This window comes from Delphinus delphis, chromosome 14 (genome assembly GCF_949987515.2).
Source record: "Delphinus delphis chromosome 14, mDelDel1.2, whole genome shotgun sequence".
NCBI lineage: Eukaryota > Metazoa > Chordata > Mammalia > Artiodactyla > Delphinidae > Delphinus > Delphinus delphis.
In genome coordinates, this window is record NC_082696.1 from 75,011,760 (window position 1) to 75,034,186 (window position 22,427).

A 22,427-nucleotide genomic window follows, 5' to 3' on the forward strand; every position below is an offset into this window, starting at 1 on the left:
TAAAGAAAATGTAGAAAGAAGAGGCCATGTTTTTGACTTGGTCAAGTGAGTGGATGGTGGTGTCATTTGTTAAGATATAGAAAGTAGGAGGGGAGGAGGTAGGTTTTGGGGGAACAGTGAATTTAGTTTTAGACATTTTCAGTTATAGATTCCTGAAGAGAATCTAGGTTCCAACTGTGTAGTTAGGAATATATATTTATAGCTCAGGAAAAAAATTTTCTACCAGAAACAGAATTAGAATAAGTTATATGTATTTTTATTTCTAAGAATATTTGGAATACCCTATTTTCTAAGTGTCCTTTATTTAAAACTTGGTTAGCTATAGATTTAAGCAATGACATGTCAATAGCATTATTATTTTCACAAAACTTTTACTGATGTATAGCATATACTCAGAAAATTTTCAGTGGATTTTCAAAACTTTATACATCCATGTAACCAGAACTCAGATCAAGAGACAGAACATTGTCACTACCCTGCCCCCCAGAAGACCATGCCTCCCCCTTCCAGACATGATATCTCCCTAAAGAGTAACCACCATTCAAGATTAGTTTGGTCTGTTTTGAATTTTAATAAATAGAATCATATAGTTTGTGCCCTCTCATGTCTGGTTTCTTTTGTCCAACCTGATGTTTTTGATGTTTTTGAGAGTCAGCCATGTTGTTGCATGTAGCTGAAGTTGTTCATTCTCATGGCTATAAAATATTCCAGATAAAGTTGTGACTATACCCATTTTATTTATCCATTCTACAGGTGATAGACAATTGGATGAAGCAGCATTACTTTTAGGGAGGTAGGTTTTAGGGAGATAGGGAGGTAAGTTGAAGCTACCATACTAACATTTTTGAGTGAAAAATGGTAAATGGTGGGCTGTGAGTGTCTTTGGAGTCACTGGAGAAGGGGACTGGACTTCTGCAAGTACGGAGGGTGATAGGTCAACCAGGACAGGAAAGAAAAGCTGACTGAGAAGGATTTAAAACCTGGCAACACTCTTGTTACTGTAGTTTACATTTCTGAAATCAATGCCAAGGGGTAAAAAGTCTATCAATAGATTTTCTCTGTCTCGAAACAGTAAATAAGCGAACCACAAATAAAAAAGTGTGAAGAGGCTCTGTTGTTCTCTTGTCATTTGGGACTCAATATTCCCCATGACTGGATAAAAATGAATTCATTTTGAAAAATAATTAAAAAAAATCCATCTGCTAGGTCTGGTGATAGACATCAGGAGGCCTAAGACAATGATAGTTTGGAATTAAAATAACTTTGGATGTCTCTTTACTATTGGTCATAAAATCATTAAAGACCTGAAGGGATCACTTAAGCACTTCAATTTTACTACATTGCATTTTGTGGGGGATATGATAAGCTATAACTGTAATTGTGGATTGGGAAGTTGCAAAGGACTTGAATATCCCTCACACATGTAAAGATGTAAAGCACTAAAGTCAACTTCTCTGGAGAGACCTCCCACAAAAAACCCCAAACCCTAGAAAGGACATGCCCATCTTTGTCAATCATGTCTCCTACAGGTATCCGTTGCTCTACTTACTGGTTGATGCCATGAATTGATTCAGGTCTGCCTGAGTTCTTGAACCATTCCTTTCCAAGGCAAGATGTATAGCCACAGTTCCAGTTTACCATCTGGTTGGACCTGGAAGGAGAGTCTTCTGTTGTGATGAAAACGTTTTCACTGCCCCAGCGATGATCATGGTTACCTCTGTAGATTTTGAGTCCAACGTTCCCAGCCATCTGTGTCTTTCTTCCCTCTTGGCATAGTGTTTGTGGGGCTAGGTAACAGTCTAGTTCAACATTACAATAGAATCTTTGCCTGAGAATCTGGTAGTCTGTCTGGTTCTTTCCCAACATACACAATGGCCAGCATCATGCTGAGAGTAGACAAATTGCCTGGATCCCTGAAGCTACTATCCACATAACTGACTACTAGAGGGCTGGGACTGGAGTGAATGAGTGAGGTACTTGCTTCAGGGGCCAAATCTAAAGAGGCATCAAAAAGTTCAGATATCAAGATAAACAGTATTTTAATGCAATATTTGAATGATCAAAATTTTGAATAATCAAAATTAAAATTTTAAATATCCATAATGAACAAAATATTAAAATTTTAAATAATGACAGGATCATTATTACTGATTTTTATCTTTTGCCTTAGGCTCCAGTTGACCTTGATGGGGTACTGTTCAATGGTTTGAATTTCCCTTCCGTGAGGTTCCATCTGTCAGACTGAACTCTGCCTGCTTGGAGGTAAGAAATGTCCTAAATATCCCTTTTGGGGGATTAATTTCTTTTATTTTTATTTACTTATTTTTATTAATGTAGAGTTGACATACAATATTATGTTAATTTCAGGTGTATAACATATTGATCCGACATTTAAATACATTGTGAAATGATCACAAGTCTAGTAACAATCTGTCCCCATGCAAAGTTATTACAATATTATTGACCATTTTTCGTATGCTGTATATTATATCCCTGTGACTTATTTATTTATTGTATTAATTGGAATTTTGTAGCTCTTAATGCCTTTCACCTATTTCACCTAACCCCCACCCCTCTGGCAACCATCAGTTATTCTTTGTATCTGTGAGTCTGTTTCTGTTTTATTTAGTTTTGCTTGTTTTGTTTTTTAGATTCCACATATACATGAAATCATACTATACTTTCTCTCTATGACTTGCTTCACTTGGCATAATACCCTCTAGATCCAGCCATGTTGTCACAAGCGGCAAGATTTCATTCTATTTTATGGCTGAATAACATTCCATTGTATATATATGCCACATCTTCTTTATCCGTTCGCCTATTGATGGTTGCTCCCGTATCTTGACTATTTTAAATAATGCTGCAATGAACACAGGGATGCATATATCTTTTCAAATAAGTGTTTTTATTTTCTTCAGGTAAATACCCAGAAGTGGAATTGCTGGATTATATGGTAGTTCTATTTTAATTTTTTGAGAACCCTCCATACTGTTTTTCATAGTGGGTGCTGCAGTTTACAGTATCACCAACAGTACCTGAGGGTTTAGTGGTGCTGAACTCTTTTAGCTCTTTCTTTTCTGTAAAACTCTTTACCTCTCCTTCAGTACTGAATGATAACCTTGCCAGGTAGAGTATTCTTTGTTGTGACTTTTTTCCTTTCAGCACTTGGAATATATAGTGCCACTTCCTACCGGCCTGCTAAGTTTCTACTGAAAAGGCAACTGATAGTATTATGGGAGTTCCCTTGTACATAACTAGTTGCTTTTCTCTTGCTGCGTTTAAGATTCTCTCTGTTTAAATTTTGACATTTTAATTATAATGTGTTTTGTTGTGGATTTCTTTGAGTTCATCTTGTTTGATACTCACTGTGCTTCCTGGACACAGATGTCTGTTTCTTTCCCCAGGTTAGGGAAGTTTTCAGCTATTATTTCTTCGCTTAAGTTCTCTGCCTTTTTCTCTCTCTCTTCTCCTTTTGGTACCCCTACAATCAAATATTAGTATGCTTGATTTTGCCTTACAGATTTCTTAAACTATCATCATTTTTTTTTTACATCTTTATTGGAGTATAATTGCTTTACAATGGTGTGTTAGTTTCTGCTTTATAACAAAGTGAATCAGTTATACATATACATACGTTCCCATATCTCTTCCCTCTTGCGTTTCCCTCCCTCCCACCAAACTATCATCATTTAAAAAGATTCTTTCTTCTGTTCGACTTGGGTGATTTTTGGTACTCTGTCATCTGGATTGTTGGTCCATTCTTCTGTATCATCGAATCCACTGCTGATACTCTCTAGTATATTTGTCATTTCAGTTATTGTATTCTTCAGCTCTGACTGGTTCTTCTTTATATTTTCTAACTCTTGAAGTTCTAACTGTGCTCACCCATTCTTCTGAGTTCGGTGAGCATCTTTATGATCATTACCTTGAACTCTTTATCAGGGTTTTCTTATCTTCATTTTATTTGGCTCTTTTTCTAAGGTTTTGTCTTGTCCCTACATTTGAAGCATATTCCTCTGTCTCCTCATTTTTCCTAATTCTCTGTGTTTATTTCCATGTATTAGGTAAGTCCTTTATGTCTCCTGATCTTGGAGAAGTGGCCCTGTGTAGGAGAGGTTCTGTGCAGCCCAGCAGCACACTTCCCTCTGACCATCAGAGCTGGAAGCTCCCGGGCTGTCCTTCACATGGGCTGTGTGTGCCCTTCTGTTGTGGTTAGACCAAGCACTGAGAGCACACTGGTAGGTGGGACTGGCCCCCGGCCCACCTGACTGTAGGCCCCCGCCTCGTGTGGTTGCTGCAGGTTTTGTGGTGGGTGAGCCAGGACCCCTGGCATCACTGGCTGTGAGGCCCAGCTGTGTGTGACTCCTGCGGGGCTGCTGGTGGGCAGGTCAGGCCCTCAGCACAGCTGGTTGCGAGACCTGGCCGCTTGCCACTGCTGCGGGTGCTCTGCTGGGTGAGGCAGGCTCCCCACACGGCTGTGTGTGAGGCCTGGTTGTGTGTGACTGATGCAGGTGTGCTGTTCAGTGGAGCAAGTCCCTGGCACTAATAGGCTAGAGGGAGGAATCCTAAACGGTGCCTTCCAGTGCTGGTGTCAGCATGGTAGAACAAGATCACAAGACCAGCTGCCACCAGCTTCTCAGTCCCCAGGGGGAGTCCCAGCTGCCTCCTGCCTCTCCAGGAGGCTCTCCAGGATTAGCAAGTGGGGCTGACCCTGGCGCCTTTCAAACTGCTCCTTCTGCATTGGCACTCAGAGTGTGAGATTTTGTGTGCACCCTCTAAGAGCGGAGTCTCAGCTTCCTACAGCCCTCTGGGTCTCCCTAATGTAAGCTCAGCTGGTTTTCAAAGTCAGGTATTTCGGAGCTTGAATTCTTGGTACAGGCTTGGGAAGCCCAGGGTGGGGCTCAGATCCCTCACTCCCCAGGGAGGGCCTCTGCAGTTGTGATATCCCTCCCCCTTGTGGGTCAACAACCCAGGGGGGTGGGTCCTGACTAGACCCTGTCTCCGCCCCTCCTACTCATCTCATTGTGGCTTCTTCTTTATATCTTTAGTTGTAGAAATCTTTTCTTCTAGTCTTACAAGTTGTTCGCAGAAATGGTTGCCCTGTAAGTAGTTGTAATTTTGGCGTGTCTGTGGGAAGAAGTGAGCTCAGGGTCTCTCTAACTCCGCCATCTTTAGGGATTAATTTCTGATTCAACAAATACTAGTTGAGCATCTAATATGTGCAAAGCATGATGCTACATTATATAAAGAGCTAAGAAAAATCTGTAAGTCATGATTCTTGCCTGTAATTGCTTATAATCTAGCAGAAGAGATATGTATTATAGACAGGACCCAAAGTCTTACACACCATGTGAAAAGTACAGAAGCAATGCTATAGTTCAGAGGGTGGAGAGTAAACTTTGAGCTGGGACAATCAGGGAAAACTTTTTAGAAAAGGTATCATTTCTAGGGACTATGTAGATATGGTGAAATTTGGACATACAAAGCTAAGGGCAGCAGATATTTCTGTGGAGAAAAATACAACTATGGGAATACTTAAGGTATACTCAGAAGTGGTGAGAAGCTCAATTGGTTGGAGGTGTGGGCTTGGAAAAGGAGATGAAGCTCAGGAGGTGAAATGACACAGTTATCTGGGACTTTGACTGGCTTTAGCTTTTAGAATTCCACACGCACATTTTTGAAGGCTGGCATTACCTCCTGATACGACATGTCTTAGTCTGTTTGGGCTGCTATAGACTGGGTGGTTTATAAACAAAAATGTCTTTCTCACTATTCTGGAGGCTGGGAGTCCCAAAGCATGTTCTGGTGAGGACTCTCTTCTGATTTGCAGACTGCTGACTTCTCGTCGCATCCTCACATCAAGGAAAGAGGAGTGAGCTAACTCTCTGGGTGCTTCTTTTGAGGACAATAATCCCACTTATGAGGGCTCCACCCTAATGACCTAATTATGTCCCAAAGGCCCCACCTCTAAATACGTTTTGGATTAGATTTCAAGATATGAATCTGGGGGGGAACACAAACATTCAGTCCATAATGGGACACTTTGTTCTTTAAGATTTTGAGACTAAATATCACAGCTACCAACAAGACAAATGGTAAATACAAATGAGTGTTATAAAGATCAATTAAATCATGTGTTATATCAGTGTCTCAATGGTTCAAATAGCTATTAGAAGTAAAAGCAGTGCTAAACAAGATGATAGAAATGAAGAATTAGCCCAAAGTCCCTTTGGGGTCTCTGGCAGTCCCTAGCTGATGTGGAGATCAAAGAAGTGGATGCACAGAATTATAAGCCCCATAATGTCTCAGCGTAAAAACCAGGATTCCCTATTCTGTTCTTTATTTGCACTTTGATACCATTAGCCATACAGATATGTCTTTGTTTAAATGCTGGCTAATAGGTTCTGACTAAAGCTAGGGACTGTAAGCCTCTAATTAGCAAGCTTAGTGAAAAAGCATTTTCTGGTATAATGCTTATTTGCTCAAAGCCTTCATTTTTTTAAAATAAATTTATTTACTTTATTTATATTTATTTTTGGCTATGTGGTGTCTTCGTTGCTGTGCACGGGCTTTCTCTGGTTGCGGTGAGCAGGGGCTACTCTTCGTTGCGGTGTGTGGGCTTCTCATTGTGGTGGCTTCTCTTGTTGCGGAGCACAGGCTCTAGACGTGTGGGCTTCAGTAGTTGTGGCACGTGGGCTCAGTAGTTGTGGCGCACAGGCTTACTTGCTCCGCGGCATGTGGGATCTTCCTGGACCAGGGCTTGAACCCGTGTCCCGTGCATTGGCAGGCGGATTCTTAACCACTGCTCCACCAGGGAAACCCTCAAATGCTTCATTTTTAAGCAGTACAGCAATTAAAATCTCCTGTGATAAAACTGAAGTCTGAGCATATTCTTTAAAACGATTGAAAATAAATCCAGATCCAGTTTTAGGAAAGGAAACTGGTTGTCAGATTTAAATCTGTGCCGTATCTTGTGACTCTCCTGTTGTTTTTCCTGTAACCATAAAAAAATGCCTTTCTATATATTATTCCCCAAAACCTCTTGTAACACTCAGACTCCCAAAATATAACACTATCATCTGGGAAGGGCTTTTTATCAATATTGAAGCTCTACTCATTAATTTATGTAAAATAGTGTTCAACCTTGGGTTGGTATCCCAGCTGTAGCTTTTAAACATATATGTTTAAAAATCTTTTTATTTGAAAGAAGCATTGTCAGACTCTGCTGGCTTCTCAATCCCTTGGTTAAGAATTTATAAAATCACTGCTTCTAGCAAGATTTTTTTTTTTTTGTCTTAAATTTAGTCTGTTTTTGTGTCTGGATATTTGGCTCTGGATATTCCACATGCCAACACTCCTTAAGAAGAAAACAGAAGGAGAGCAGTGAATGTGCGCTGCAGACAGGGCAGCGGGCAGTGTGGGTCTGCCCCCAGCCCCATGCAGGAGCCAACAGGAGCTTTCTCCCTGGGTTATGAGTTCCTCAGTGTGAGTCAACTCTCCTGAGTGCCCTTAGGGACAGAGTTACATGAAAGGGGATTTCACACAGAAATCACCTTGTAGGCCAGTAAACAGAGAAACTCAGTGATGGAAGCATTATTTTCCTTTCTCAGCTAGCTATTCAGAAGATAACTTCACAGTTAGGAAGGAAACTTTATTATCAGTTTAAACAAAGTCATCCTTTTCTATTCTATTCTCTTACACATTCTTCATTTCCCACTACCTCTGAAGAAAGAAAACGCCACAGAATACATGAGGAAATAATTTCTTATATTGATAATTTCATTCCAAATATGGAAAAGAAAAATTGGACATGAAAACAACACTCCCCATCCTAATGTACCTACAAGGCCCCATTGGCAGGTTGCTAGGCCCTTAGGCCCCGGGCTGGGGAGCAAGAGAACTGTGAATATTTCTCTTTTGTCAGATGGTTTAATGGTGAGCTCTGTCTGTAGGGGGTGCAGGAGGGGCGCAGGAGGAGAAAGCGTGCCCCTCCTGCCGGGCTTCTGTGGGGCAAAGGGGTTCTCCAGCACCTTGTTCCTGCAGTGTGGGTGGTTCTCCCGGCCTGGTTCTGAAAGTATGGACGGCGTCTGCAGCATGCAGCTTCTCCAGACAATCCCACAGCACCAGTGGCTCCTGCAGTACCCGTTGCCAGGCTCCTGTAGTATGTGGCTTCTCTGGTGCCTGGCGCTGACCGTGCACCACTTCTTTGGCACTTGGCTTTTGTAATACCTGTTGGTCAGCAGCACCCAGTGGCCAGCCACTTCCCCTGAGTACTCTTTGGGTGTCTTCTCAGTGTAATGCCACCAGCAAGACACCTCCCCCATTGAAAGGCTTCTCCTGGCGCTCTCTTCGGAAGCTTTGCGGTGAGTTTGAAGGCATAGCACCTCCCTGTGGATAGTCTTCCCAGAGGGTGGATTTTCAGCAGGTTCTGCTTAGTGTTACTTCTCAGTGACTGCAACATCCCATGAGCCATGCTCACGTTATGTCTTTTCCAACGAGGTCTGGATTTTAGTTCTGGTGCAGGGTAGGGAGGGTGCCTCTTCCTACCTCAGCCCTAAGGGTAGGGCCTGCTCTTTATAACTGCTATTCCTGTTTTCTTTAGAGTTATCTTTACTTCTTACGTGCCAATTCCTTATTACCTCAATCTTCTGTTATATTCATAATTCCCTGTATGAAACTTTCTGTGATCAAATTGTTGCATGGATTCTGTCCCTTGATGGACTCTGACTGATGCATTTACTAAAATAAATCTTGGCGGTGATCATTTTGTGTTATTTTTTCCAGAGACATAATGTACTTTTTCGGTTTGTAGATTCAAGTCTTATTTTATTTCTGCAAAGCTTTTTTGAATGATACTTTAATATTTTCCTATTCCCTTTATTTCCATTCTCTCAGGAATATCAATTATATGTATGTTGAATTTCCTTTGCCTTTCATAGCTCTCATTTTCCCTCTGATCTTTAATCATTTTCACTTAAGTTTTTTAAAACATGTATTCTTTCAACCCTGCTGTCTATGTGCCTGCATTTTTTTCATGACTCCTGTGGTCTTAATTTTTGGAAGGGCTTTATTTTTCATTTCACTTTTTTTTGTGTTTTTGCAAACTTATCTTTCACTAATTTTGCTGTTTCACTGTATCTTCCTTGATCTTGCATCCTTCTGTTTTGAAGCTCTACTTTATACGGGCATTTGTTTACTAAGTGTTTTATATCTATGGCTTATATTTGGTTACATTTTTCATCTATTCACTGGCAACATTAATATGAATATTCTTCATCTGTCATATGTTTTTCATGCTTCTTTCCTCTATTTTTCTATTATATATTTATATGAATCTCATGCTGATTCTCGTTTAATTTTTACACACCTTTAGATGAATTGAATTTTCCCCAGACCAGGACGTTCTACTTAATTTCCTTATAAAAGAACTTTGAATGTGACAGGGCGAGAGAGAGTCATGGACATATATACACTAACAAACATAAGGTAGATAGCTAGTGGGAAGCAGCCGCATGGCACAGGGATATCGGCTCGGTGCTTTGTGACTGCCTGGAGGGGTGGGATAGGGAGGGTGGGAGGGAGGGAGACGCAAGAGGGAAGAGATATGGGAACATAGGTATATGTATAACTGATTCACTTTGTTATAAAGCAGAAACTAACACACCATTGTAAAGCAATTATACCCCAATAAAGATGTTAAAAAAATGCCTTCTATAAACAAGTTTATATATATATATATATAACAAGTTTATATATATATATAGAAGCCAAGTTTATATATAAGGCAAGTTTATATATAGAATATATATATATATATATATAGAAGACAAGTTTATATATATAAACTTGTTATATATATATAAACTTGTTATATATATATATATATATAAACTTGTTATATATATATATATAACAAGTTTATATATATATATAGAAGGCATTAAAAAATGCCTTCTATAAACAACAAGTGTTGTTTTATGCCTTCTATAAACCTTTATTTTACTTCAGCCAACAGAGCCAAGTAACTTCAGATATGCGCATGATATAGAGTATATGTCTTCTACCCTGCCTTGTCATGAGGCTGCTTTGTATGAGTATGCGATTCCTCAGTCATCACTCTCTGTTGCTCTTCTCTGGGTGTGCCACTAACTTTGAACTACCAAGATTTTTCAACTTTCTGAAATTTACAGACATAAAAGTACATTCTTGAAAGCTTCCCACATTCCAATTTATCTTGTGCTGAACTTAGCAGCCATTTCTCATATTGGAGATGGAGATGGAGTTTGCATTCTTGGAATGACTTCCATTGGTAAACAGGTCTGTCTTTATGCTGATATTTTAATACTAAAGATTTAATGGGATTTATAAACTAAGAACTTTATGAAGACAACCAAAGTTTGTTGTCTTATATTTAGTCTCTGGAACAAGTAAAAATATTAATTTGAGTTAATTAACATGCTTTAATTTAAAAAATACAAATATTATTCAGTTGTGTTATCATCTTTCAGTTCATTCTAGATAGATGTGACCCGAGGAACAGTCTCTGTTCTGATCTGTTGTCCACATGTTACTGAACCAAACCTGGGTCCACTTGCCCTCAGGCAGTAAAGCCAATCTACTGAACTGGGTTGTGGTGAAGGAAAGTACAGCGTTTATTGTAAGGCACCAGACAAGGAGTCCAGGACAGTTAGTGCTAAAAAAGCCCCAATTCCCCTGTAGGTTTCAGCAAAGCATTTTTATTTATTTATTTAATTTTTATTGGAGTATAGTTGCTTTACAATGTTGCGTTACTTTCTGCTATACGGCAAAGTGAATCAGCTATACATATACATATATCACCTCTATTTTGGGTTTCCTTCCCATTTAGGTCACCACAGGGCACTGAGTAGAGTTCCCTGTGCTATACAGCAGGTTCTCATTAGTTATCTATTTTATACATAATAGTGTATATATGTCAGTCCCAATCTCCCAATTCATCCCAGCTCCCACCTTCCCCCTTGGTACCCATATGTTTGTTCTCTACATCTGTGTCTCTATTTCTTCTTTGCAAATAAGTTCATCTGTATCATTTTTCTAGATTCCACATATAAGCGATATTATATGATATCTGATTTTCTCTTTCTGATTTACTTCACTCTTATGACAGTCTCTAGGTCCATCCATGTCTCTGCAAATGGCACAATTTCATTCCTTTTTATGGCTGAGTAATATTCCGTTGTATATATGTACCACATCTTCTTTATCCATTCTTCTGTTGATGGACAATTTGGTTGCTTCCATGTCGTGGCTATTGTAAATAGTGCTGCAATGAATGCTGGAGAGGGTGTGGAGAAAAGGGAACCCTTTTACACTGTTGGTGGGAATATAAATTGATATGGCCACTATGGTGAAGAGCATGGATGTTCCTTAAAAAGCTAAAGATAAAGCAAAGCATGTTTAAAGGCCAGGTGAAGTGCGGGAGTTGCAGGGTATGTGGTCAGCTCACGCACAATTCTCTGATTGGTTGATGGTGAGGTAACAGGGCGGTGTCACATTATCAATCCTTAGGCTCCAGTAGGTCTGGGGGCTATGAGCTCATGGTCATCAAGTAGTTAACAGCTTCCATTTGGCGGGTGTTTTAGCACCTGTAAAAAAAACTCAGGAAATGTATATTGGATACTGTTATCTGGGTACTTCAGAGAGACGCTAAAGCAGAGTATATGGGCAAGGTGTTTGTCCCGGGAAGGCTCTATGGGGTCCTGCTTGGTTACACACATCTTGGGTTGTCTCAGTTATTCTGATATCCTCTGTGTATTCCATAAAAGTTTGCTCTGTGATGCTTGCACTGGGTTTTTGTTTTCTCATTTTAGATCCCTTACTGTTTGCAGTCATCCCTTGGACTATGATTCTGTCAGTGATCAAAATTCATGCTAAAAAAAGGCTTTGCTTCTTTTTGATATGGTCCGAGAATTTCAGGCAGTTAAATTCCCTGTTAGTGTAGAAATAGATTTTACAGCTTGCTTGGCCCTTCAGTTTTCTCTGCAGCCCAAGATTTATTGTAATAGAGAACCAACCTGACTCCATATTGGATCTATTCCTTTAGCTCTAACCTTTGTGCTCTGTTGCCTGTGCTTAGTCATGCTGGCTCTGTACCTTTTGTAAAAGAATGCTGCCTATAACCTGAAATATACATAATAGCACTTTCTCAAGGCTCTGCCTCCCAGGCTTGACCTTTAATGGTATAACACTTATAACAGAGAATAACATTTGTCTTGTTGGAGGTTTATAGGAGCATCATGATCAGACCTAGTGGACAGCTGCAAGAACAAAGAATTATCACATACCTTCTTGGCTGGGATGAAGAAGTTTGCAATAATCAGTCACACCCCCTCCCCTTTTAGTATAAAAGAAGCCTGCATTCTAACTCGGGGAAGATGGTTCTTTGTGACATTAGTCCACCATCTTCTTGGTCTGCTGGCTTTCTGAATAAAGTTGCTATTTCTTGCCCAGCACCTCTTCTTTTGATTTATTGGCCTGTCATGTGGCGAGCAGTATAAGCTTGGACTTGGTAACATTATCTTTGTCTTGATCCTTCCTTCTCTCACTAGTGGCTGCATTTTCTGTGTTCTACCACAATCTGCACTGTCTGCTACAATTGAGCCCTGCAGGGGCTGCATCAGTGGGAAGATTATTTAAACCCCTCTTGGTGGAAATAGTCACTTCCTGTTTGTTATGTGAATTAAGTACGTGATCCCTCAACTTGCAGCAAGAAGATACACCCCTAACATCATTGACCTCTTCTGATTATCTAAGAGAAACTCAGGAAAGAGTGGAGGAGATCTTACTACTTAACTGTTTCCTGCTCAATATTATATAGATTATATTGTCTTTTCCAGGTATCAGTTTTACTTTCACAATCATTCTGATGATAATTCCTACTACAAAGGTATGACTCTAGAAGTTGGAATTTCAGACTCTTTAGCAGGTTAGCGGTAGAAATATTTTGAGAAGAATGGGAGTTTGTGTGTCATTTTATTATACAGGCAGGTAGTCAGCCACATCCATTTGTAAGTAGGAGGAACCAAAGTCCAAGGGTTGGATTTTTCTCCCTTATATTGATGGGATGTGAATGGACTGTGGGGGAATGTTTACGTAAGAGAGGGAAATAAAACAAGTACAAGGAGAAGCTATGGGAAAAAACCCAGTGAGCATATTTGTTGTTGCCTACCAGCAATAATGACACTTCCCGGAAATTCCCTTCCTTGGGCTTTATAGCCCCAGGAAGAGTGACAAAAATATTACACCAAGAGCTATAGGCATACCTCATTTTATTGTGCTTCGCTTTATTGCACTTCGCAGACACTGTTTCTTAAAATTGAAGGTATGCGGCAACCCTTCATTGAGCAACTCTATTGGCACAATTTTTCCAACAGCACTTGCTCACTTCGTGTCTCTGTGTCACATTTTGGTGATTATCGCAATGTTTCAAACTTTTTCATTATTATTTTATTTGTTATGGCCCTCTGTGATCAGTGACCTTTGATGTTACTATTGTAATTTTTTTGGGGTGCCATGAACCATGCCCATATAAGATGACGAACTTAATAGATAAATGTATGTGTTCTGACTGCTCCATTGACCAGCTGTTCCCCCATATCTCTCTTTCTTCTTGGGCCTCTCTGTTCCCTGAGACACACAATATTGAAGTTAGGCCAATTTATAAACCTATAATGGCCTCTAAGTGTTCACATGAAAAGAGGAGTTTCACAACTCTCACTTTAAATCAAAAGCTAGAAGTGATTAAGCCTAGTGAGGAGGACATGTTGAAAGCCAGGATAGGCTGAAATCTAGGCCTCTTGTCCCAAAGAGTTAGCCAAGCTGTGAATGCAAAGGAGAAGTTCTTAAGGGAAATTAAAAGTGCTACTTCAGTGAACACATGAATGATAAGAAAGTGAAATAGCGATATTGCTGATATGGAGGATGTTTTAATGGTCTAGATGGAAGATCAAACCAACCACAACATTTCCTTAAGCCAAAACCTAATCCAGAGCAAGGCCATAACTCTCTTCAATTCTGTGAAGGCTGAGAGAGGTGAAGAAGCTGCAGAAGAAAAGTTTGAAGCTAACAGAGGTTGGTTCATGAGGTTTAACGAAAGAAGCTATCTCCTTAACATAAAAGTGCAAGGTGACACAGCAAGTGCTAATGTAGAAGCTGCAGCAAGTTATCCAGAAGATCTAGCTAAGATAATTCATGAATGTGGCTACACTAAACAACATTTTCAATGCAGATGAAACAGTCTTCTACTGGAAGAAGATGTCATATAGAATTTTCATAGCTATAGAGGAGAAGTTAATGTCTGGCTTCAAAGCTTCAAAGGACAGGCTCTCTTGTTAGGGTCAAATGAAGCTGATGACTAAGTTGAAGCCAATGCTCTCTTTTCTTTTTCTGTTTTCTTAAAAAATTTTTTAATTATTGAAGTATAGTTGATTTACAATGTTTCAGGTGTACAACAAAATGATTCATTTATACATATATACATCCATTCTTTTTCCGATTATTTTCCATTATAGGTTATTATAAGATATCAAGTATAGTTCCTTGTGCTATATGGTAGAACCTTGTTGTTAATCTATTTTATATATAGTAGTCTGTATCTATTAATACCAAATTCTAAATTTATCCCACCCCCCTCCCTTTCCCCTTTGGTATCCATAAGTTCGTTTTCTATGTCTGTGGGTCTGTTTCTGTTTTGTAAATAAGTTCATTTGTATCATCTTTTTTTTAGATTCCACATATAAGTGATATTATATGATATTTGTCTTTCTCTGTTTGACTTACTTCACTTAGTATGATAATCTCTAGGTCCATCTCTGTTGCTGCAAATGGCATTATTTCATTCTTTTTTATGGCTGAGTAATATTCCATTGTGTATATACATATACCACATCTTCTTTATCCATTTATCTGTCGATAGACATTTAGGTTGCTTCCATGTCTTGGCTATTGTAAATAGTGCTACTATGAACATTAGGGTGTATGTATCTTTTTGAGTTAGAGTTTTCTCTAGATATATGTCCAGGAGTGGGATTGCTGGATCATATGGTAACTCTATTTTTTAGTTTTTTAAGGAACCTCCATACTCTTCTCCATAATGGCTGCACCAATTGACATTCCCACCAGTAGAGTAGGAGGGTTCCCTTTTCTCCACACCCTCTCCAGCATTTATTTGTAGACTTTTTGATGATGGCCATTCTGATTAGCATGAAGTGATATACCTCATTGTAGTTTTGACTTGCATTTCTCTAATAATTAGTGATGTCGAGCATCTTTTCATGTGCCTGTTGACCATATGGATGTCTCCTTTGGAGAAATGTCTGTTTAGGTCTTCTGCCCTTTTTTTTTTTTTTTTTTTTTTGTCGGTACGTGGGCCTCTCACTGCTGTGGCCTCTCCTGTTGTGGAGCACAGGCTCCGGACATGCAGGCTCAGCAGCCATGACTCACAGGCCCAGCCACTCCGTGGCATATGGGATCATCCCGGACCGGGGCATGAACCCGTTTTCCCCTGCATCGGCAGGTGGACTCCCAACCACTGCACCACCAGGGAAGCCCCTTCTGCCCTTTTTTGATTGCATTGTTTGTTTTTTTGATATTGAGCTATATGAGCTGTTTGTATATTTTGGAAATTAATCCCTTGTTGGTTACATCTTTTGCAAATATTTTCTCCTGTTCTGTACGCTGTCTTTTCGTTTTGTTTATGGTTTCCTTTGCTGTGAAAATGCTATTAAGTTTAATTAGTTGTTAAGGGCTAATGCAGCTGGTGACTTTAAGTTGAAGCCAGTGCTCATCTACCATTCCACAAATCCTAGGGTCCTTAAGAATTATGCTAAATCTACTCTACCTGTGCTCTATAAGTGGAACAACAAAGCCTGGATGATAGTACATCTGCTTGCAACATAGTTTACTGAATACCTTAAGCCTGATGTTGAGATCTGCTGCTCAGAAAAAAAATATTCCTTTCAAAATATTACTGCTCATTGACAGTGCACCTGTTCACCCAAGAACTCTGAAGGAGATGTGCAATGAGATTAATGTTGTTTTCCTGCCTGCTAATAGCCCATGCGTCAGGGTGTAATTCTGACTTTCAAGTCTTGTCATTTAAGAAATACATTTTTTGATGCCATAGCTGTCATAGATAGTGATTCCTCTGATAGATCCAGGCAAAGTAAGTTGAAAACTTTCTGGAAAGTATTCACCATTCTGCATGCCATTAAGACTATTCATGATTCATGGGAAGAGGTCAAAATACCAACTTTAAAAGACATTTTAAAGAAGCTGATTTCAACCCTCATGGATGACTTTGAGAGTTTAAGCCTTCAGTGGAGGAAGTAACTGCAGATGTGGTGGAAGCAGCAAGAGAACTACTATTAAAAGTGTAGCCTGAGGATGTGACTGAATTTCTGCAGTCTCATGATAAAACTTGAATGGTTGAGGAGCTGCTTCTTATGGGTGAGCAAAGAAAGTGGTCTCTTGAGACACAATCTGTTCCTGGTGAAGATGCTGTGAAGATTGTTGAAATGACAAAAAAGGATTTAGAATATTATATAAACTTAGTTAATAAAGCAGTGGCAGGGTTTGAGAGAATTGACTCCGATTTTGAAAGAAGTTCTACTGTGGGTAAAATGCTATCAAAAAGCATTGCATGCTACAGAGAAATTGTTCTCCAAAGAAAGAGTCCATCGATGTGGCAAATGCGGCAGCCATTCCACTTCGGTGACCACCACCATGCTTCGTCAGCAGCCACCAACATCAAGGCAAGACCCTCCACCACAAAAAAGATTACCACTCACTGAAGGCTCAGATGATGCTTCACATTTTTTAGCAATAAAGTATTTTTAAATTAAGGTATGTACATTGTTTTTTTAGACATAATGCCATTGCACACTCAATAGACTATCATGTGGTGTAAACATAACTTTTACATGCACTGGGAAACCAAAAAGTTTATGTGACTCGCTTTATTACGGTGGTCTGGAACCAAATGTGCAATATCTCTGAGGTGTGCCTGTAATTTTAAAAGGCTATTTTAGAATGAGGTCATTTTTATGTGTTCTTTTAGATACCTAACACACAATGTAGGTCTAATAAATAGTACATAATTACCTCTAGGGAAAAATTGCATTTTAGATATTCATTTTCTCTGCCACAGAACAGAACGTGAAACTAAAGCAAGAAAGACAAGGATTTATACAGCAGCCCCAGCTGTACACTTAACATGGTGCTGGAGTATTATGATAAATGTCTTCTGTTTTGCGGGAGATCAAAACAGTCCTATCAGAGATCATTTTCAGACTTTTAGCAATATTCTATTTCAGCTCTGTTTTTAAGAGTATACGTGCTGTTATATGGATGATTATGGAGAAGCAGAAAAAATGAGGTTTAAAATCCCAGAGGATTAGACTTTGGTAGCTTATTAAATCAATAGCACCCGGAAGACTGTACATGAAATGATTTCCATACGTAAAACCTGTTGTTTTGTACAAGGTGGAACACATCTGGTGAGGAGCAGACCTACCTGTTACCTCTGGATGGACGTAGCTACCTAATGTGTGGGGCCTTGTGCAAAACAAAAATGCAGAGCCCTTTGGAAGAGTTACAGCAGAGCATGACACCAGGTCTGCAGGGCTCTGTGTGACTGAATAGGTCTCATGCCCATGAAGCCAGCCCTTCCTCTGGCTGTGCTTGCCCAGGGTGCCAGGGAAGTGTTCTAATCCTCCAAGTGTTACTCATCTTTCTCCCTGTTTCACTAATGATGCCCATCAGTCTATCTTGTGCACTTATATCCTCTCCCTGGTAAGATACCATTGCCCCTAAGGTATCAGTCACTGTAACCTCCATGGGTATGAGTTTTGTAGATGCTTACAGTTGAGAGCAGGTTTTATATATGGTAAGATGGAGAGAAACTAGGAGTGGGAGAGAGAGGAAGGGTGGGAGGCCACAAGAGGCTGCCTGGGCATGGCATGAGGATCTTGAGTACATGTGGAAGGAGGTACCCTGTTGAGGGGGATCCCTGAAATGGCCTAGTAGGAATGGAGTGAAGAAAAAATGTTTTTATATTCACTGTTTTACATGGATTTTATGTTAGGTCCTTTTCAGATTGAGAAGGTGAGTTTGGGTGTCTGTATGCATATGGTAGGTGGTTGTAAACTGCAGGGATTAAAGATGAAAGGAAATCCTCCTTTAGCTACAGATTCTGGGTTCTTCTTTTATGCTTCAACAGAACCTATAGCAGTTTGCTCACTCTCATGCCTAGCAACTCCAAAGATGGTTCCTGGGAAAAGCTTTCACCCTGCCTTACAATACACCTACTCATTACTTCAAAGCAGACATTGGATGTTTTTAATGTGGGAAAACAGGGAATGACCTCAAATTTTGTAGTGAAGCATCAGTTATCCATATACCTGTGGGATGTACAAATCATGTTGATCTTTTCTGTTAACATATAGAAAGGCAGAATATCAGTTACCTGTTATCACTATAATGCTATATAACAAGCAACCCAAAACATCCCAGTATTTTGCAACAATAAGCATTTATTTAATGCACGAATCTGTGATTTCCCTGGCCTGGGCTGGGCTTCGCAGGGCTTACTCATGTGTCTGTTGCAAGCTATGCAGGGCAATTAGGCAGCTCTGCTGTGTTTGGTTAGTCTTGCCCCCGTGACGGGGCGTTGGCAGACTGCTGGTTGGTATGGATATTCTTATCCCAGTGGCTAACTTGGCTTGATTCCACGTGTCTACTGTCCTCTAGTAGACTAACCTGGATATTTTTTCACGGCAATGGCAGAGGAAAGATGTGGGCAGAGTCATAAAAGTACTTTTTCACGCTTATGCCTGTGTCACGTCTGTTAACATCCCATTGGCTCAAGCAAGTTGCAAGGCCAGCCTAGATTCAAATGGTAAGGAAATTCAATCTTCCTTTTTAGGGAGCAAAACTGTAAAGGCACATGGCAAACAATGTGGATAAAGAGAGTGAAGAATTGAAATCATTTATACAATCAATTTACCACAGTTGCTAATTTGGGCACTTACCAGTTAAACTAATAGTCTATCAAAAGTCTTGCCAAGACTATTAATATTTAGAGTAAAAGGACATGCTAAGTTTTTTTTTTTCCTTTGTATTTTTTAAGGTTTATCTTCGAATCAAGTTGGGTCACTCAGAAATATTATACCTGTACACCAGTTTTAAATACATTGTCTCTTAGGCCCAATCCACCATTCTGTGCCCTGCTTTGTGAAACTGTGGTTGAACCCTATAAACATTTCTCCTTTGACAGCTGCCTTGATGCTAATCTGTCAATACAAGATGCTGGAAGGACCCTATTGAAGTGATGGTGACAAAAAGACCCTCTCTTTCCAGGCTCCAGTACTCAATCCATTGTATTCATCGTGGAACTCAGTGGGTCAGCCTGTAGATGGCCCGTGGGACTGGCCTCAGGGGCCCTCGTGGACTGGCTCCTGCCTCCCACCTAATAGCTGTTTCTGTGGCAACTCTGGCCACATCCTCAGGTATCTACCTCCTTACCTGGCTGGGACATTTGTACGGACCAGATTCCTCTCCCGTGATGTGGTAGCTCTACCCTCTTCAAAGTCCTTAGTTCTTCATTGCCTCCTTGCTTGCATCTCCTCAGCCTAGTAGTTTCTTTTCTGCAAGTGCTATATCTGAATCCCTTAAACCAGAGGTTGGCAAACGCTGATCAGTGAACAAAATAAGGGGATGTCTACTTATCAAATAGTTAAAAATTCAGAGTTAGGATAATAGCTAATTATGGGAAAGCTGTGGGGAGGCAAGTACTCTAATGCAAGGCTGTCACGAGTGTGCTGACTTTGGGAGGTCAGTATGAAATATATTATATGTAATTATATATGCAATATGTAATGAAGCCCTTACAATGTGCATATACTCCTTAGCTCAGAAATTCATAAAATAATGAGGATGTTTGAAGACTTACATACAGGTCTGTTTATTGCAAGTCTACAAAAACTGGGAAAGCTTTAAATATCCAACAGTTGGGACTGGCTGAATAAATTGTAGCATATCCATGAATTAGACTACTTATGCTCATGTTTGAGAATTATATTTATTAACATGGAAAAATAGTCATAATGTGTTTTAATTCTTGTGCTTGTAACAAAATATATTTTACAATATTTACAAAGCTGGGATTGGAGAGATTTTGCTGTCTTCCTCCATTTCTTCATGAGTTTTTCAGGTTTAAATATTTTTTAAGCTCCCTGTTATCCAGTATTAAGTGATGTCAATCCCTCTATCAGTAGGTCACCCAGTGAAACCCTACCTTTTCTTATTGTTAAGAAGGCTTTTCGTCTTCTCCAACTCAATATGTGGTCTTTATTTAATACTTGTTTATATCCATTGTACTGGTCCTGCTCATGGGGTGGAATCCCAGGTATCTCCTTGGCATTGAGTTATCATTAAAGCCTGGCTTTGGTGTTTTGGGAAAGATGCTAAACATCAATGGATACCAAGAGCTCACAGGAAGATAGAGGTGATGGTCAAACACAAGCATCTTCAAATTGGGGATGAAGTTTCCTGACTTCTTTCATTTCTCCTGATAAAGATCCCACCCCTGTTATATAATATAAAATACAGAGTTATAGGGGTGGAGGTGGTATGGACAAGACTTGGGAAGATTGGGAAATATTATTCTGTGGGAGGTGGTTTCTTGAGATACATGTATGTCATAGTCAAAAACCACATCCCTTGAGATTGGCTGTTGGTGTCACTGTCTGCCTTCTGAGGCCTCTTTAGCATCTCCTAGTCTTCCTCACCTCAGCCAATACAGAAGCCACACCTACTAAGGGAGAGAGATCCAGTGTGGGTGATGGTGTATACTATCTAAAGAAGGCCGAAGAGGCCTCTTTAAGTGATAGAATTATGGATGTTTTTCCTTTGTGTTTTAAAATTTTTCTACCATAAATGGGTAGTGTTTGTGTAAGTGTTAATAATAATAAAAGTAATAAAAAGGTATTTGGGGTTAAAAAAAAGCCTCCATTCAAAGGAATATATCTGAGGTAGAATTTCATGGCTTCTGAATTGCCTGTCTTCCTTCCAAAAATCACAGTGCTTAACTGACTACCTTTCCCATCTATGAACAAGGACAGAGTTTATGAGTATGAAAGGCAGAACAGTATGCAGTCCTGAAAAATCTTGTTTATCCTTGAACTGTCAGGGACACAGTAATGCTCAATTCTAGGGGTCACTACTCACATGTCTTTCACGTGAGCAATGCCCCATTGGGAAATGTAGAGCTGCTGTGCTCTCCCGTATATTAATTTACTTCTAAATTACTTATTTAATCTGTCAAGAAGAAGAAGAAGACCTAGGGGACATTCTAGATTGCTTCATAGTTTAATGGGTTAAAACAGTTTCTCTAAGAGCTATATTAACTTTGACAATTGACTAACTGTCCAAATAGAACAATTTAGTTCTCTAAACCATTTTTCAATTCTTGAAGAAGGTCAGCGTCATTTATTTGATTTCTTACAAACTGGGACTCCTCGTATTAAGTTAGGGGAGGCTTATTAAAATGAATTGATTTAGAATTGTTTAAAGTTTTTGATATGTGTGGTTGGCTCTAGTGTCTTCTAGGTATTGGATTAAATATTTTAAATGGAAAATTTTGGTTTTAGTCTGTAGGGTATATAGTGGACATATCTTTGGACAAAGCAAGATTAATTAAAATATTGTTGTTATATTTTTTCAATTCTAATCCTTGGAGTTTTGAGAGTGAAAATGTGTATGACTTCCTTATCAGAAAGCCACAACTTGTTACAAGTCTGAGTCTCACTGCTTCTAATTTCTTTGTGTCTCATATTGACATTAATCTGCTCACACAGAGAGAAGGCTGTCTGGCACTGTGGAAGGAACCCTGGCATGGAGCCCTAAGATTCCTGTTTTATTATCTGTAAAATGAGAACAATGAAGTCTCTTTCTCTGACCCTCATTCTTTTGCTTCCCTCTTTCCCTTTTAAGGACCCTTGTGATTACACTGGGTCCAACTGGATGGGTAATCCAGGATAATCTTTCTATTTTTACATCAGCTAATTAGTAACTTTACTTCCCTCTGCAATCTTAATTCCCCTTTGCCATGTAAACGGACATATTCACAGGTTCTGGGGATTAAGGTGGACACTCCGGGAGAGCATTATTCTGCCTACTGCGTTCAAACTGCTTTATCTACCGATCTGAGGTTCTAGAATCATGTGAAGAGGCAACAGCTTCACAGAGACAGTCTCCCATAATTTTGTGAGGTCAATCAAATTCATATAATAAAATCTTTCTCTCTTTCTCTCTCTGTCTACACACACAAACACACGCACACGCACATACAGATACACATCTCCTAGGGGCTCTGTTTCTTAGATTAA

The 22,427-nt window shown here is 39.6% G+C and overlaps 1 long non-coding RNA gene across 3 annotated transcripts in view; it reads left to right on the plus strand.

Annotated features, from left to right (window-relative positions):
* The window catches only part of LOC132437096 (uncharacterized), a 459,886-nt gene that overhangs the window by 56,399 nt on the left and 381,060 nt on the right, over positions 1–22,427 (plus strand). For all 3 annotated transcript variants that reach the window (XR_009521959.1, XR_009521958.1, XR_009521960.1), the window contains exon 3: positions 2,171–2,262. This is a non-coding gene — a long non-coding RNA (uncharacterized lncRNA). The remainder of the gene's footprint in view (positions 1–2,170; positions 2,263–22,427) is intronic.